Raw genomic sequence first — 15,186 nt, forward strand, 5'->3', positions numbered from 1 at the left:
TGTTTCTGGTAAAGTTGAAGACGAGGGTAGGATGAGAGATTGAAATCTGGGTGGAATCAATCCTGCTTTTGCTTTTCCTTTTTAGGAAAATATTCATTTTGAAACAAGCTGGTTTGTTCTAAGCAGAAATCCATGAATAGTGAACATGGCTACAGGAATGAAGCTTTTAGATTCAAAAAGAGAAAACTATAGGTTTCCATGGAAACAGACACCAAAAATAAAGTGAAGAGGATGGTTATTGATGCCCCTTTAATTTGTTTTGCACATATAATTGTAATCTCTTGTTTAGTTAAAAATCGTGGTAGCGGAGATCAGTCTTCCTTTAAGACTTTTTGTTGTCTAAATCATGTATGGCATTGGCCACTGTTACAAGACAGAATACGGGGCTAGATGGACTTTGGTCTGACCCAGTGTGGCTGTTTTTCTGTTCTTATGACTGATGATTAAAAGTTTGACCTTCCTGCTGCTGAATATTTGAGGAGGAGGATGTAAAGTACACCTCAAAGCCTAAAGCACATTTTTTTTCACACAATATGATGGTAAAATATATGTGGCTAAAAAATCAGAAAAGTGTGCAAAGAGATTCTAAAATGGAATAACTGCTTTAGAGAGTATGAACACCACCCGCTCTGAGGAGTAGATAAAAATACAAATGCATTAGAAACATCAGTGGCACTGTTTAAAATACTTTGCTCATGTGTATACGTGGTGAGGTGGGAAATCTGTCTGCTAAAATCTACTGAATAGTCACAGTGGGCACCCAGAGTGAGAGGAGTGTGGAGATACAGATATATATTTATAACGCTTCTTAAAATGTTTATTATTCCAGTAGGCATCAGTCCAGCTTTTGATACCATGCAGGTGGAGTACTGCAACTGTACAGAGCTTCACTGAAGTCTCTGGGAGTCCATGAGAGCACTGGGGTCCACCCACATGGTATGAGTAGGATATAGACACACGAGTATCTGCGTATGTGGGCATGGTCACCTGAATATGTTTCTGTTCCATTGACGGATATGACTTAGGAGCCTCAGAGGGCAGGGACTGCACTTTGTAAGTGCAAAATATAATTCATTCCTACCACGGGCTTTTAAACCATCCCAATCCTCCATCTCTCAGTTGGGCTATAACACATTCAGGTGACCATCACTGTGACTTGATGTATTGTGGCTGCCCTTCCTCTTCTGCTGAAAAAATATGCTCTCCCATTTTCCAGTCTTAACTAAAAAATAAAAAAGTAACAGATCCAGATGAAAAAAAAAAAAGCTATTTTTTACACAGTTTCTTCTCTACAGAGCTATGAAGGCCTGTACATTAAGGGTGGGGTTTTCAAAAAGCACTCAGGGTAGGTCTATACTGCAGTTAAAAATCCTGCCGCTGGCCTGTGCCACCTGACATGGGCTTGGGCTAAGGGGCTGTTTAATTGTGGGGTAGGTGTTTGGGCTTGGGCTGGAGTCAAGGTGAGAGGGTCCCAGACCTTGGGCTGCAGCCTGAGCTCAAATGTCTACACTGCAATTAAGCAGCCCCTTAGCCTGAGCCCCACAAGCCCAAGTCTGCTGGCCTGTGTCAACTGCAGGTTTTTAATTGCAGTGTGGACATACCCTCAGCTTCAGCGCAGGTCAGCCCCTGTTGAAGTCAATGTGAAAATTCCCCTTGACTTCAGTGGAGCAGAGTTATGCTAACACTGAGTGCACTTGAAAATTCTACCCTTCAAGCAATCAATTGGGAAATACGAAATAGCTATTTAATTTAATTCTAGGAAAGAGAACTGGTAGGCATATGACATTTGTCTTCATAGGTTGCTAGCATTTTTCTCTTCTAAACGTAGTTTAAGCTTTCATTTGAAGTGTAGAGTTATGCTTAGGTATTTACATAAAACCCCTATTGTTTAATCTCATTCTTGAGGTTATTTGTTGCACTGTTTGCTTATCACAAATACTTGTTTCTTTTCCAGTGCAATAAATATGTAGATATTTTACCACCTTGATAACTTGGAGAGAGTTCATGCTTCAAAGGGTGCTGTATTATTATTACTATATATTTTAGTGCCAGACCATGGAGAAAAATGTTTTTGAAATGATATTGCTCACTGTGGTGAAGCTCGTCCCTGTGCAGAGGGTCAGCACAAAGCCTACGTACCACTTAAGCTCACCGAGTGAGGAGTCCAGGATTTCATCCTGAGAACTTAAATGGGACACAAGTGATGCACAGACCTTGTGCTGACCCTCTCCAGAGGAATGAAGTTTACCTGTAGTGCTAGTAGCAGATACCAAACCTCCATAAAATGTATGCAAGGGAAAGACAATAGTTTGAGTCAAATCAATGAAACCATCTGTTCTCCTACTGTCTCCCAGTGGCTTTCTGGCATGGAACACCCCCGATTTCCTGACACTGTTGCCATGTCTTCCAACCCTTTTCTCCCTCAAGCTCCTCCTGAAAGCCGAGTTCTTTTATGAGACCTTCTGATCATCTATCTTCTGTGAGCATTAACAGTTTTAAATACAAAACATGGAGTTAACAGAATGGGTGCTCCCATTAATTACTTGTTTGTTGCTGCGTCCAGTCTTATTTCCTTTGTTTTTAAATTGTCTATTTAGATAATCTTCAGAGCTGGGACTTTTTTATTTTTTTTAATTTTTACACTTGACTACAAAGTATCCACCACAGCTTGGTACCATGTGTTATCCAGAGATTAAATCAAGCCCATTCCCTGTGGGCAAATCATGCAAAATCATAGAATTGTAGTACTGGAAGGGCACAGTTGCCATCTTTCACATGGTAAATAAGCACCCCAACTTTCACCATAAGCCAAAAATCAAGCTAATCCCATTTCAAAACAAGGCCAAAACAAGCCAATCCCTAAGAACCCCAACACTCTATGTGACTAGCTTCCCCCCGGCATGCAGTCTGGGACTGTGATGGGCCCGCTGTGCACCCCTGACTCTTTCCCCATGCTTGACACCCCCTCCGCCTTGCCCCTGCTTGCCGGGAGGTGATTTTAAAAAAAAAAAAAGCAACAAGCTCCAAGCCAAAAACTATCCAACAAGCAGCTCACGAGCCACTTAAGCCAAAAACAAGCCCAGTTTCTGTTTTTTTTTTTCATGGGTTTTGCATGTCTGCTGTAAGGGACCTTGAAAGGTCCTCTAGTCCAGTCCCCTGCACTAATGGCAGGACTAAGTATTATTATGTCTGCCTCTCTCTCTCTGTTTTGGTGTGTGTGTGATGGGTTTCACTTGGAAAACTGCAAGATTATTTGATTGCTGTCTGTTTACTAATCTTGCCATTGCACTCAAAAATGCTCTGCAGGCTGCATGAGCGCACATCATGTGGGTGCAGCTTAGGGGGAAAGTTAACACCCCCTATGCTTTCAGTTCAATAAGAAAGTAGCTCTTTACTTGTGCTCAAGAGAGTGACTGAATTTCAATCTTCCAAACATTTCTTAGGAATGTTTAACTGAAGATCAAGATCTTCAGTAACCTTAGAAGAATTTGCAGTGCAAAAATCTGTTTGATCTGAGATTAGTTTAGTTTGGTGGATAAAAATTCCTTAAATAGCAAATGGTTGACTGTATGGAGATAGAAGTTATTGGTAGCTGGGGTAGTGAAGTGGCTATGCTCCATGGAAATAAAGAATTAAAATCAATTTAACCAATCCCCCTTCCCCCCCCCAAAAAAAAGCCTCAGAAAACACTGGTTTTGTAAACATTACTAAACACTTTTCTCCACAACTTCCATTAGAGCTCCTGCTACAGGAATGTTCTGGACAATTACTGCTCAGATAAAGGGAGAGATGATAGATTCATAGAGTTTAACGCCAGAAGTTATCATTAGATCATCTGGTTTGATCTCTTGTATTGCACCCAGTTTCCCCTTTATTGAACGCAATAATTTGTGTTTGATTAAAGCATATCTTCCAGGAGGGCACATCACAGCCCTTGGTAGTTTGTTCCAGGGGTTAATCACCCTGTCTGTTGGAACTTCATGCCCAATTTCTAATGTGAATTTGTCTAGCTTCAACTTCCAGCGATTGGTTCTTGTCATGCCTTTCTCTTAGAAGCCAGTATTTTCTCCACATGATCAAGTCCCCTCAATCTTCTTTTTGATAAGCTAAACAGATGGATCTCCTTCAGTCTCTCTAAGGCATGGTTACCATCCACCAAATAATCTCTTGTGGCTTTTTTCTGCACCCAGGTCCACTGGAACAGGGGGGTCAGGGGCCTATGGCTATGCCCTTTCACTTTTTACCGCCGTAAGAGTGAGCGAAAGAGGGGAGGGGGCAGAGAGGAGCGAGTGGGGGCAGGATCTTGGGAGGAAGAAGTAACGCAGGAGCGGGGCCTCCCGCGGGGGAAGGGATGGTGCAAGGGCAGGGAGAAGGGGCAGCACTAGGGTTGCCAACTTTCTAATCACACAAAACCGAACGCCCATGCCCCACCCCTTCCCCGAGGCCTCACCCTCCTCGCTCCATCCCCCTCCCTCTGTCACTCGCTCTCCTCTACCCTCACTCATTTTCACCGGGCTGGAGCAGGGGTTTGGGGTGTAGGAGGGGGCATAGACTTTGGGCTGGGGGTGCAGGCTCTGGGGTGGGGCTGAGGGTGAGGGGTTTGGGGTGAAGGAGGGGGCTCAGGGCTGGGGCAGGGGAGTTGGGGTGCAGGGGTGGACTCCAACTGGGGCGGTGGGCTCTGGGGTGGGGCCAGGGATGAGGGGTTTGGGGTGCAGAAGGGGGACTCCAGACTGGGTTAGGGGGTTAGGGTGTGGGGCAGTGAGAGCTCTGGCTGGGGATGAGGGGTTTGGGGAGCATGAGGGGGTTAGGGTGGAGGAGAGAATGAGGGCTCCGGCTGGGGTTTTGGGCTCTGGGGTGGGGCTGGGGTGAGGGGTTTGGGGCGCAGGAGGGGACTCCAGGCTGGCTGGGGCAGAAGGTGAGGATTCAGGGTCCCGGCAGTGCTTACCACGGCTCTGAGGAAGCAGCTGCCAGGTGCCTGCGGCACAGGAGAGCGGGGCCATGGTTTGGGCACCAGTGCCGCAGCACCCCCACCCCCACCTCCGCACTTTTAGGAAGCTTTCGTTGGTCCTGCTTGCATCATCTGTTTATTCATTGGGAATTCTTTAAGGTTAACCAATTAGGGAATTAAAGCATTTCCCCATTGAAGAAAGTATAAATACCCTTACCCTAAGTAAAAAAAATAAAAATAAAATATAAGGGTGAATTGTGTAAAATGGAAATAACCAGCAAAGAATGCTGAATGTGCAGTGTAATGCATCCGACGAAGTGGGTATTCACCCACGAAAGCTCATGCTCCAAAACGTCTGTTAGTCTCTAAGGTGCCACAGGATTCTTTGCTGCTTTTACAGATCCAGACTAACACGGCTACCCCTCTGATAATGTAATGCAAGTAACTTTGATTCAGTACCTTCATAGCTTGCAGCTAAGTGTGATTATGCATATTAATCGTAATTCAGTGTTCAGTGGGCTGACATTCCCTAAAAATGTAGAGCATCTTTTACAATGTAATTTCACAGAGCTAAGAGAGGCCAATTCAAATGCATTAAGCGCTAAGGATGTAGAGCTTGAAATTAGTGAGCTTGTTTTCACTCCCCCTTTGATCTGTAGTGGTGTATCAGTTCTCCCACTCAGCACAATGTCTCCTTGATGTTGACACCATTAAATATTTTCTCTCTCATCTTTCCACCACAGAGTTCCCTTTCTCTGGCCACCACCTTGACACCCTGCCCTACCGTAACCTCCCATCCATTAGTGGCTTCTCTTCTGTTTTCAATCCCCTCCTTCCTCTTCTGTCAATGCCATCACTGAGTCCCCCTACTCCACATTCTCTACTACTCTCCACTCCTTCATACCCCCCTTTTCCACATCAAAGTCTGTCCCACCAAAAACACATCTCAGGTTCACCCCCTTTATCCAATGTTCCTGCATTTCTGGACATCTCAGTAGAAAGTCCCAGCACACATGAACTTCCTCCAAAAATTGTTTTCTCTTCCTTCAGTTCTGCCATCTTGCCAGTCAAACAGCTCTTCTTCTCCAGTCATGTTGACTCCAGGCCCACAGTCTCAGCTGTTAAGGTGACAACTTGGATTCCCTCCCAGCTCCTGTGCCCTCCTCTATTTCCACACAGGATCTTGATGACTTTTTCAAAAAAGGTCAACAAAATCCAGCATGACTTGCCCCTTTTCTCTTTCCTCATCATGTTCCCCTCCTTCTCCATGTAATCTACATTGAAGTTTCTATCCTCTTTTTGCAGTGACTCCATTCCTGCCCACCTCATGATTTCCCCTGCCTTCCACTCCCTTATTCGCCTTTCTCCTTAGCTTCTCACTCTTTTCACTCCTGCTTACAATAGAAGCATGCTGTGGTGTCCCCTCATCTAATAAGTAAATGACCCATGACCCCATTTGCCTATACTCAGCTCATTTCTCGCCTCTGCCTCCAAGATCATCAAGTGCACCTTCTACATCGGTTGCCACCTCCATCTCTGTCTGGCTTCTGACCACTCGTCTCCATTGCAAGTGATCTTACCAAGCCTCAAATGAACATCTTTATGGCAGATCTCAACCATCTACTGCTGCTTCTTTTTTCTTGATCTCAATTGCTTATGGCACATTCTCCTTGATATCTTGACTTTCACCACTCTGTCCTCTCCTGGGTCTCCTCCTACTTCTCTGATTGTGTCTTCTTATCCTTTCACAAAGCTTCAGCTGCCATCTCTATGCTAACACTCACAAATCTACTTCTCTCCTGACTTGCCTCCCTCCATCCAGTCCCACACCCTAGTCTGTCTCTGACATCTCCTCAGATTCATCTCACCATCGGCTTAAACTTAACCTGGTTAGACTAAACTCCTTTTCCCCCTCCTCTCTTGCCCCTTTCTTTGTGAGTGTTGACAATACCACTATCATCCCAGTCATTCAGGCCTGGAACCTAGATACTGTATCATTCTGGCTTCCTCCTTCCCCCTTGTGCCACGTACCCAGTCAGCATCTGAATTTTGCTACTCACTTCTCCAAAGCATTTCTAATATCAGGTTTTCACTCCATCCACACAGCTAAAACTCTTGTCTGGGCTGCCATTATAGCCTGTCCTGACTACTCTGGGGCCTCCCTGACAAGCACATTATCCTTGTCAAGTCCATTCACAATGCAGCTACTAATAATTCCTTGTCCAACATTATGATCATATCACCCTTAGTATGAGTTACTCCACTGGCTCTCCCTTCTCCATTCCATAAAATCCAAGCTTCTTGTCCTACCTTCCAGGCTCTTCACAACTCTGCCCCTCCCTGCTTTCACTTCTCTTGTCACTCTTCTGCTCTGCCAATGATGCCAACCTTGATTGATCACTTGTCCACTCATTCCCCAAGCATCTTCGTGTTTTCTTCCTCATTACATGAAATGCTCTCCTGGAAAAACTAGTCTGTAAGGCCAGTACACTGTCCTCTCTGAAATCCCCCCACCCCTACCCATGGCATGCTTCTCCTGTGATGCCATTGGAAAATTTCCCATTGATAAAGCCTACTTATATACCACTGGGGCTAGAGGAGATGTCTATTTATTTATTTATGTATTTATATATATATTTATAGCTCATAATTTAAAACAAATACATGTAAGACTAGGAGTCAATTTGTGCACAGAGCTGGTCTATTTGACCACATGTTCCTGTCATTGTCCTCTTCATCCTGTCTCCAACTTACCCTTTTTTTTCTTTCTCTCTTGGCTGCACCAATTTGAGTCTTGTCTTAAGTTAGATTGGAGGCCCGTTTGAACATGGACCATGTTTTTCCTTGTACAGCTCCTGAAACATGGGGCCTAGAGTCTGACTGATGCCTTTCGGCACTACTATAATACACCTCTACTTCGATATAATGCTGTCCTCGGGAGCCAAAAAATCTTACCGTGTTATAGGTGAAACCGTGTTATATTGAACTTGCTTTGATCCACCAGAGTGTGCAGCCCCCCCCCCTCCCCGGAGCACTACTTTACCGCGTTATATCCAAATTCGTGTTATATCGGATTGCATTATATTGAGGTAGAGGTGTATTTAATTATGCTGTAATAACATCAGAAAACAACTGAATTTTATTAGTTTTTTTAATTTATACTCAGATAATCTTTAAGTTGTATAATACTATATACCAACAATTTTTCAATGTGTTGCAATAAAATTAGCTTTTTCTGGTTGTTTTCTTACATATTCAAATATATGATGATGTCTGTTTGTATTATAGTAGCAACTAGATGCTCTGACTGAGATCAGGGCCTCATTGTGCTAGTCACTGTACAAAAATGGAGTGAGATATTCCCTGCTCTGAAGAGCTTACAGTCTAAATGGGCAGGAAGGGAAAGAGTCACAGAGAGGTCCAAGAGTAGGTCAGTGTCAGAACCAGAAATAGAACCTAGGTCTCCTGCCCTCCATTCCAGTGCCCTCTCCACTGTACCACGCTGCCAAACGGAAAATTCCTGCCAGTTTCTGGTTGGAAGAAAACATGCAAGGTAGCATAAGCCATGTATATAATGCCAGTGAGACTAAATAATTTTAATGCAAATAGTATCATAGGTGCAGTGTGTTCATTCTTGAATGTTCCCCAGAATATTACATATTTCTCTGTCAGATCATATTTATTGTGAGCTTATTTACTGTTCTTTGGGTTCCATGTCAAGCAAGCTGCTGAATTTTTAGTTTATTGCATTTCAGCTCTGACATAAGAATATCATGGAGTCACCAGCCTTAGTCTGTCCTAAACTAACATCTCTAGAACTAGCCACTTGCTGAGTTCATATGTTTTTGAATTTTTCACCTTTGCTCCCCGTTTGCTATTCTAGGAAGACCAGGAATACCATAGACGCTGAATCTTGACAGACTGTAATTTTACACATACCATATCTCCAACTGAATAGATGACAGGCTTCCTCTTGATTCAGGCAGATCAAAATTGAGAAGCGCTTTAGAGTAATGTTTTTATTTACAGATACTTGAAAAAGAAACACTGCATGTTGCATAAGTCACACAATATAGAAAATGCAGAATGACAAATGCAGTTACTTGGCTTTAGAGCTGTCTAAATGCATATGAGGACATATTAGAAATAAATTACATGAAAACACACAACTGCTTTTAATCATTGCCTGAGGTCAGACATGCCTGCTTTGCTGCGCCTGTCTTACTCTGTGTGAGCAGTGCAGGGGGGCTGTGCCTTGTCTCTTTGTGGCTGTCATAAATCCTGACCTTCCCACAGATGCCTGCTTTCCTAGGAGAAATTATTAAAGTTTAGAACATAAGTTTAGAACTTGGAGGTTTAGGGACACCCAGAGCATGGGATTGCATCCCTGACTATCTTGGCGAATAGCAATTAAATTCATGGAGAATAGCACATTCATCTAATTCTTTTTTCAGCCCAGTTATTCCTTCACAACATCCCCTGGTAATGAGTTCCACAGGTTGACTGTGCATTGTGTGAAGTAGTACTGTCTGATGCTTGTTTTAAACCTGCAGCCTGTTAATTTCATTGAGTGAGCCCTACTTCTTGTGTAGGGGTATTCAACACTTCCCTATTCACTTTCTCAACGCCATTAATGATTATTTTAGACCACTATTGTATCCCCACCTTTAGTTGTCTATTTCTAAGCTGAACAGTCCCAGTCTTTTTAATCTCTCCTCATATGTAAGCTGTTCCATATCTGTAATCATTCTTTGCCAATTGTAATATATCTCTTTTTTTTAGATGAGGTGACCAGAATTATTCAAGATGTGTGCGTACCGTGGATTTGTTTAGTTTGATTGATCTGATAGTCAGACACACATTGTCACTGGGTATTATAAAAATACTTGTAAATATGCATAATGTAATAGGTCTGAGAAGTCTTGATTCTCGTTCTCTGGTTAGTTAGGTGAAAGCAATGTCCTTTGACATCTCAGTGGGCAGTCATCCGTTCTTAATAAGCAGCCTTGTGCAAGCTGGGCAAACCTTAGATTAATCTGGGGGAAAAGACCCCAGGCCACAATTTGAACAAAGCCTCCATATGCATATGCAATTCTTGTTTTAACACAACAGACATAATTTGGTGTAAGAGTTGTATTTCAGTTACATTCCTACTGTTCCATTGTCTCCAATGATATTTATCTAGAGGTCCCTGGAATTTTGTTCATGAAGAGAAGGTTGCGTTCTGGCTATGTCTTTATACTACTCTGGGGGGATGAGGGGGCAGGGAGAAAATGGTGGTGGTGCTGAAAAGTGTTTAGATTTTTATAGTTATTGTGAATGTTTTGTAACATAAATAAAGTTTAAAGTTGTTTGAGTACTGGTTGGTGAGAGTGTTTCTGTTTTAGAATGTGAGAGTATGTGAATTGAGTGTATTCAGATATAATACTCTAAAGTATAGATATGTGTTGTGACTACATCTGACATTGACTAGAACAAACTTCCTCTTTTCACACCTATGCCTCCTTCCTTCCCTCTCAACACCACTTTATTTTGGTTATGTGTGGGATGAGTTTTTGTAGGATTATTACTTGATATGTTGCGTCATGTTGGCAGTGTTATACCAAATGTGTCAAACTTCAGTAACACTTTTTACGCTTATTCTTCCTGATGTATTGTCTTGAGTGATGTTTGTATGACAATTGTTTGGCCTGGTCTACACTACGTGTTTAAACCGATTTTAGGAGCGTTAAACCGATTTAATGCCGCACCCGTCCACACTAAGAGGCCCATTATATCGATATAAAGGGCTTTTTAAACCGGTTTCTGTACTCCTCCCCAACGAGAGGAGTAGCGCTAATATCGGTATTACCATATCGGATTAGGGTTAGTGTGGCTGCAAATCGACGGTATTGGCCTCCGGGCGGTATCCCACAGTGCACCACTGTGACCGCTCTGGACAGCAATCTGAACTCGGATGCAGTGGCCAGGTAGACAGGAAAAGCCCTGCGAACTTTTGAATATCATTTCCTGTTTGCCCAGCGTGGAGCTCCGATCAGTACGGGTGGCGATGCAGTCCCAAATCCAAAAAGAGCTCCAGCATGGACCGTATGGATGTGATCGCTGTATGGGCAGACAAATCTGTTCTATCAGAGCTCCATTACAGAAGACGAAATTCCAAAGCATTTTTAAAAAATCTCCAGACAGAGGCCACAGCAGGGACTCAGCACACTGCTGCGTGACAAGCGTAACGGAAAGCCAAAGAATCAAAAGGACGCTCATGGAGGGAGGGAGGGGGGACTGAGGACTCAAGCTATCCCACAGTTCCTGCAGTCTCCGAAAAGCATTTGCATTCTTGGCTGAGCTCCCAATGCCTGTAGGGTCAAACACATTGTCCGGGGTGGTTCAGGGCATAGCTCGTCAATTTACCCCCCCCCATTCCACTCCCAGAAGGAAAAGGGAAAAAAATCGTCTCTTGACTCTTTTAAATGTCACCCTACGTGTACTGAATGCTGCTGGTAGACGCAATGCTGCGGCAGTGAACTGTAGCATCCTCGCGCCCCCTCCTTGGTGGCTGATGGTACAATATGACTGATATCCATCATCATCATCAGCCTTGTGGCAGATGGTACAGTACAGAAGGACTGGTATCCATCCTCATCATCAGCCCATGAGTGCTACTACTTCCCAGTAGATGGTACAGAATGGCTGGTAACCATCTTCATCATAGCAACAGGGGGCTGAGCTCCATCAGCCCCCGCCCTTCATGTGTAAAGAAAAGATTCTGTTCTGCCTGGACTATCATAGCAGTGGGATGCTGGGCTCCTCTCCCCCACATTGCTTAATGTCCTGTCTGGACTATCATAGCAGCTGGAGGCTGCCTTCCCCTCATTTTATCTCACTAACAAGTCACTGTTTCTTATTCCTGCATTCTTTATTACTTCATCACACAAATGGGGGGACACTGCCACGGTAGCCCAGGAAGGCTGGGGGAGGAGGGAAGCAACAGGTGGGGTTGTTGCAGGGGCGCACCCCCTGTGAATGGCATGCAGCTCATCATTTCTGCGGGATCTGACACGGAGCAGCTGTGCTTTCTGGTTCTCTGATACACTGGTTCTCTAGTACACTTGCCCCGTACTCTAGGCAGGACTGATTCTATTTTTAGATACCATAAAGGAGGGAGTGATTCGGGGAGTCATTCCCATTTTTGTCTTTTGCGCCCCCGGCCGACCTCAGCCAGGGGCACCCATGATAGCAGCAGAGAGTACAGTACAGAAGGACTGGTAACCATCATCTCATTGTCAATTTACAATGGAAGCAGATGGTACAGAATGACTGATAACCATCTCTGCTATCATGCAAAAGCAAATGAATGCTGCTGTGTAGCGCTGCTGAATCGCCTCTGTCAGCGGCATCTAGTACACATACGGTGACAGTGACAAAAGGCAAAACAGGCTCCACGGTTGCCATACTATGGCGTCTGCCAGGGCAATCCAGGGGAAAAGGGCACAAAATGATTGTCTGCCGTTGCTTTCCCAGAGGAAGGAGTGACTGACGACATTTACCCAGAACCACCCGCGACAAAGATTTTTGCCCCATCAGGCACTGGGATCTCACCTCAGAATTCCAATGGGCGGGGGAGACTGCGGGAACTATGGGATAGCTATGGAATAGCTACCCACAGTGCAACGCTCCAGAAATCGATGCTAGCCTCGGACCGTGGACACACAGCACCGAATTAATGTGCTTAGTGTGGCCGCGTGCACTCGATTTTATACAATCTGTTTTACTAAACCGGTTTATGTAAAATCGGAATAATCCCGTAGTGTAGACGTACCCTTGGTTGTTGATGACAATAAAAAGTGGTTTAATGAAACAATGTAAGGTGATTTTAGCTTTCTGGAGCTGTAAACCAGCTAGAAGCCAGTTAAAAGCAATCTGAGTCTCTCTTTAAACAGAAACCTGCTAAATGGGTTTACACAGAGATGAATTTGAATGAATTGGCACTTCTCTTCAATCTGTGTTCTAAAACCAGCCACTTTTTAAGAATTCTACGTGCATCTTGTGTCTGCAGGTGACAGAGCTTTTGCTTTGGTGATGGCTTAAGCCTTTTGTACATTAAGGAAATTATTTTAATTTCTCTAGGATAGAATTCACTCCTCCTGGAGATCTATTTTATTATTTGTTTTTTGTAACCCACTTTTTGGTAACATTTGATGCATTCACAACTACAAAGGTGGATCATAATCTTTGCTCTGGGTATGGGTTAACTGGTGTGTTGATAGTAAATTTTCTGTGGTAAACAGTTTTCATCAGTTTATTTAGGTAATTAATAAAAATGTGTTTATTTCTAGAAGAGAAGTAGTTAAACTGTAAAATGAATTATTCACCAGAGTTTCTTTAAATTATTTAATGTTATATGACAGTAAAATATACAGAAACCTCAAGGAGGATTGGGGACCCATCGTTAGTTAGGGCTTGTCTATATGGGGACACTCAAGAAAATTAATTGAAATTAACTAAAGGTGTAAAATTAAAGTGGATTAGTTAAATTGTATTAAACCCTTACGTGGACAATGTCATTCAGACTTCAAATGGCCTTCCCTTGGTTTAATTAAAGGCATTTTAATTCTGAATGAGAGTGTCCACACAGTAGTTTGTTTAATCCACGTTACATTGTCACCTTTAGTTTATTTGGATTAACTTTCCTGAGTGTCTCTGTGAAGACAAAAAGAACAGGAGTACTTGTGGCACCTTAAAGACTAACAAATTTATTTTAGCATGAGCTTTCGTGAGCTGCAGCTCACTTCTTCGGATGCATAGAATGGAACACACAGACAGGAGATATTTATACATACAGAGAACATGAAAAGGTGGAAGTATGCATACCAACAGGAAGAGTCTAATCAATTGAGATAAGCTATCATCAGCAGGAGAAAAAAAACTTTTTGAAGTGATAATTAAGATGGCCCATAGAAGGTGTGAGGAGAACTTAACATAGGGAAATAGATTCAATTAGTGTAATGACCCAACCATTCCCAGTCTCTGTTTAGGCCACAGTTAATTGTATCTAGTTTGCATATTAATTCGAGTTCAGCAGTTTCTCTTTGGAGTCTGTTTTTGAAGTTTTTTTGTTGCAAAATTGCCACCTTCAAGTCTGTCACTGAGTGGTTAGAGAGGTTGAAGTGTTCTCCCACTGGTTTTTGAATGTTATGATTCCTGATGTCAGATTTGTGTCCATTTATTCTTTTGCGTAGAGACTGTCTGGTTTGGCCAATGTACATGGCAGAAGGGCATTGCTGGCACATGATGGCATATATCACGTTGGTAGATGTGCAGGTGTACGAGCCCCTGAAGACAAGCCCTTAGTAGTCTTGATACAAATCCATATAAAGGCATTCTTGAAGATTTTAAAATACTACAGTGGCACAGCTGCACCACTGTAGTGCTACCTACGTGGATGGGAGGTATTCTCCCATCGGTGTAGGTAATCCAGCTCCCTGAGAAGCAGTAGTTAGATCAATGGAAGATTTCTTCTGCCAACCTACCGCTGTCTACAAAGGGACTTAGCAAAACAATGAGGAGTCCTTGTGGCACCTTAGAGACTAACAAAATTATCTGTGCATAAGCTTTTGTGGGCTAAAACCCACTTCATCAGATGCATGGAGTGAAAAATACAGTAGGCAGGTCTAAATACACAGCACATGAAAAGATAGCAGTTGCCTTACCAAGTGTGGGGTCAGTGCTAATGCAGTCAATTCAAACAGGGTGGATGTAGTTGACAAGAAGGTGTGAGTATCAACAGAGGGTCACTTTTTGTAGTGACCCAGCCAATCCCAGTCTTTATTCAGGCCTAATATGATGGTGTCAAGTTTGCAAATTAATTCCAGTTCAGTAATTTCTCGTTGAAGTCGGTTTTTGAAGTTTTTTTGTTGAAGAATGGCCACTTTTAAGTCTGTTGTTGAGTGTCCAGGGAGATTGAAGTGCTCTCCTACTGGACACTACAAAAAGTAATTTTCCCACTGTTGATATTCACCCCTTCTTGTCAACTGTTGGGAATAGGCTACATCCACCCTGTTTGAATTGGCCTCCTTAGCACTGACCACCCACTTGGTAAGGCAACTCCCATCTTTTCATGTGCTGTGTATTTATACCTGCCTACTGTATTTTTCACTCCATGCATCTGATGAAGTGGGTTTTAGCCCACAAAAGCTTATGCCCAAATAAATTTGTTAGTCTCTAATGTGCCACAAGGATGC

At 43.2% G+C, this 15,186-nt stretch overlaps 1 protein-coding gene across 8 annotated transcripts in view; it reads left to right on the forward strand.

Moving 5' to 3' along the window:
- Window positions 1-15,186, forward strand: part of FARP1 (FERM, ARH/RhoGEF and pleckstrin domain protein 1) — a 323,275-nt gene that overhangs the window by 188,302 nt on the left and 119,787 nt on the right. The window lies entirely within an intron of this gene.

Source organism: Mauremys reevesii, linkage group 1, assembly GCF_016161935.1.
Source record: "Mauremys reevesii isolate NIE-2019 linkage group 1, ASM1616193v1, whole genome shotgun sequence".
NCBI lineage: Eukaryota > Metazoa > Chordata > Testudines > Geoemydidae > Mauremys > Mauremys reevesii.